We start from the raw sequence: 3,894 nt of genomic DNA, 5'->3' as shown, positions 1-3,894 counted from the left end.
TGCACTGCATTCTTCAGTGAGGTAAACTTTTTCAGTTTCCCTCCAATCCTTCTTATGGCTTAAGATCTCTTTCATGAACTTAGCATAAGAAGGTATTTGCTCAAGTGCTTCTGCAAACGGAATCTTTATTTCAAGAGTCCTGAGATAGTCTGCAAAGCGGGCAAATTGCTTATCCTGTTCCGCTTGGCGGAGTTTTTGAGGATAAGGCATTTTGGCTTTGTATTCCTCAACCTTAGTTGCTGTCGGTTTATTACCTACAGAAGTGGGTTGGGAAGCCTTTTTAGAAGGGTTGTTATCAGCACTTGTATGTGACTGATCACCCACTGGCGTTTGAATACCAGGGGTGGAAGCTGGGGTGGCGTTAAACGCCACCTCCTTGCTTGTTACTGGCGTTTGAACGCCAGAACCATGTTCCTTTTGGGCGTTCAACGCCAGATCCATGCTTGTTTCTGGCGTTGAACACCAGAAATGAGCATGGTCTGGGCGTTTAGCGCCAGCTTTATCCCTTTCTGGGCTCTGCCTGTTCTCAGAGGGATTTTGAGTAGCTATTTGTTCATTTCCTGTCTTCTTGCTGCTTTGAAGTGAGGTATTTAATGTTTTCCCACTTCTTAATTGAACTGCTTGGCATTCATCTGCTATTTGTTTTGACAGTTGCTTTTATGTCTGTTTTAATTGCACTTCCATGTTCCTGTTAGCCATTCTTGTTTCCTGTAACATTTCCTTGAATTCGGCTAGCTGCTGAGTTAGAAAGTCTAATTGCTGATTGAATTCATTAGCCTGATCCACCGGACTGAGTTCTGCAGTTACTGTTTTAGCTTCTTCTTTCATGGAAGATTCACTGCTTAGGTACAGATGCTGATTTCTGGCAACTGTATCAATGAGCTCTTGAGCTTCTTCAATTGTTTTTCTCATATGTATAGATCCACCAGCTGAGTGGTCTAGAGAAATCTGAGCTTTTTCTGTAAGCCCATAGTAGAAGATGTCTAATTGCACCCATTCTGAAAACATTTCAGAGGGGCATTTTCTTAGCATCTCTCTGTATCTCTCCCAAGCATCATAAAGGGATTCATTATCTCCTTGTTTGAAGCCTTGGATGCTTAGCCTTAGCTGTGTCATCCGTTTTGGAGGGAAATAGTGATTCAGGAATTTTTCTAACAGCTGTTTCCATGTTTTTATGCTGTTCTTAGGCTGGTTATTTAACCACCTCTTAGCTTGATCTTTTACAGCAAATGGAAACAGTAGTAATCTGTAGACATCCTGATCTACTTCCTTATCATGTACTGTATCAGCAATTTGCAGAAATTGTGCCAGAAATTCTGTAGGTTCTTCATGTGGAAGACCAGAGTACTGGCAGTTTTGCTGCACCATGATAATGAGCTGAGGATTCAGCTCAAAGCTACTAACTCCAATGGAAGGTATACAGATACTACTCCCATATAAAGCAGTAGTGGGGTTAGCATATGACCCCAGAGTCCTCTTGGACTGTTCATTCCTACTTGCTTCCATAATGGAATACAAGTTGAGAATTTATATGTTGAGAATTATTTATTTTATAGTAATGAAATAAATAAAAATGGAATAAATAAAAAGAAGTTAAAAATATTTTTTTTTTTCAGAAATTTTTTTTTTCGAAAAATTGAAATTAAAATCTAAAAATTTTAAAAAAATTTCGAAAAAGTAGTTGGAAAATATAAAATTTTTGAATTTTGAATTTTATGATGAAAGAGAAAAACACGCAAAAGACACAAGACTTAAAATTTTTAGATCTAATGCTCCTTATCTTCGAAAATTTTTGGAGGGAAAACACCAAGGAACACCAAACTTAAAAATTTTAAGATCAAGACACAAGAAAAACTCAAGAACACCTTGAAGATTCACAAGAACACCAAGAACAAAAGAAAGAACACCAAACTTAAAATTTTTAGAAAACTTTAAGAAAATTTTCGAAAATTATAAAAAAGATTAACAAGAAAACACCAAACTTGAAGTTTGGCACAAGATTCAATCCAAGAAAAATTATTTTTGAAAAAGGTTCCAAAGGGTATAACCAATTATCAAGAACAACTTAAAGATCAAGGAAGAACCAAGAACACTAACACGAAATTTTCAAAGAACATATAGAACATGCAATTAACACCAAACTTAGAATAAGACACTAAACTCACGAAAAGTTAACACTTGATTAAGAAAAATAAAATTTTTGAAAAGAAATTTTTGAAAAGAAACTATCCTATCAATATTGATTTAATGACTCTATAACAATAAAAATAAAAATAAATTATTCCTAATCTAAGAAATAAAATAAGCCTTCAATTGTCCAAACTCAATAATCCCCGGCAACGGCGCCAAAAACTTGGTGGACGAAATTGTATCTCTTTATGGAATATGATAATAGAGCCTTCGTCCAACTAACCAGCAAGTGCACTGGGTCGTCCAAGTAATACCTTACGTGAGTAAGGGTCGATCCCACGGAGATTATTGGTTTGAAGCAATCAATACATATTTTATTAATCTTAGTCAGGAGGCTAAAGAAGTTATTTGGATTTATTTGTAAAAAGCCAAACTACAAATTTCATAAAATTGTAAGTTAAAATAATAGAGTTACTTGTTGTGCAGTAATGAGAAACATGTTGGAGTTTTGGAGATGCTTTGTCCTTTGAACTTCAACTCTTCCTTGAAATCCTCTTTCTCACACGCAAGTTCCTTCTATGGCAAGCTCTATGTAGGGTGTCACCGTTGTCAGTGGCTACTTCCCATCCTCTCAGTGAAAACGTTCCTATGCTCTGTCACAGCACGGCTAATCATCTGTCGGTTCTCAATCAGGTTGGAATAGAATCCATTGATTCTTTTGCGTCTGTCACTAACGCCCAGCCCTCAGGAGTTTGAAGCACGTCACAGTCATTCAATCCTGGAATCCTACTCGGAATACCACAGACAAGGTTTAGACTTTCCGGATTCTCATGAATGCCGCCATCAATCCGGCTTATACCACGAAGATTCTGTTGGGGAATCTAAGAGATATTCATTCAGTCTGATGTAGAACGGAGGTGGTTGTCAGGCACACGTTCATGGATTGAGGAAGGTGATGAGTGTCACGGATCATCACCTTCTTCACAATTAAGCGCGAATAAACATCTTAGATAAGAACAAGCGTGTTTGAATGGAAAACAAAGGAATTGTATTAAATCATCGAGACGCTGCAGAGCTCCTCACCCCCAACAATGGAGTTTAGAGACTCATGCCGTCACAAAGTATGTAATTCAGATATGAAAATGTCATCAGGTACCAGAAATGTCTGTAAAAGTTGTTTAAATAGTAAACTAGTAACCTAGGTTTACAGAAAATGAATAAACTAAGATAATTGGTGCAGAAATCCACTTCTGGGGCCCACTTGGTGTGTGCTGGGGCTGAGACTAAAGCTTTCCACGTGTAAAGGCCTTTCTTGGCGTTAAACTTCAGGTTATGACGTGTTTTGGGCGTTTAACTCCGGATCATGACGTTTTTCTGGCGTTTAACTCCAGACAGCAGCATGAACTTGGCGTTTAACGCCAAGTTACGTCGTCTATCCTTGCGTAAAGTATGGACTATTATATATTGCTGGAAAGCCCTGGATGTCTACTTTCCAACGCCGTTGAGAGCGCGCCAATTGGACTCCTGTAGCTCCAGAAAATCCATTTCGAGTGCAGGGAGGTCAGGATCCAACAACATCAGCAGTCCTTTTTCAGCCTAAGTCAGATTTTTGCTCAGCTCCCTCAATTTCAGCCAGAAAGTACCTGAAATCACAGAAAAACACAAAAACTCATAGTAAAGTCCAGAAATATGATTTTTGCCTAAAAACTAATATTATTTTACTAAAAACTAACTGAAACATGCTAAAATCTACATGAAATTACC

Source organism: Arachis hypogaea, chromosome 2 (genome assembly GCF_003086295.3).
Source record: "Arachis hypogaea cultivar Tifrunner chromosome 2, arahy.Tifrunner.gnm2.J5K5, whole genome shotgun sequence".
NCBI lineage: Eukaryota > Viridiplantae > Streptophyta > Magnoliopsida > Fabales > Fabaceae > Arachis > Arachis hypogaea.
This window is presented reverse-complemented; position numbering follows the sequence as displayed.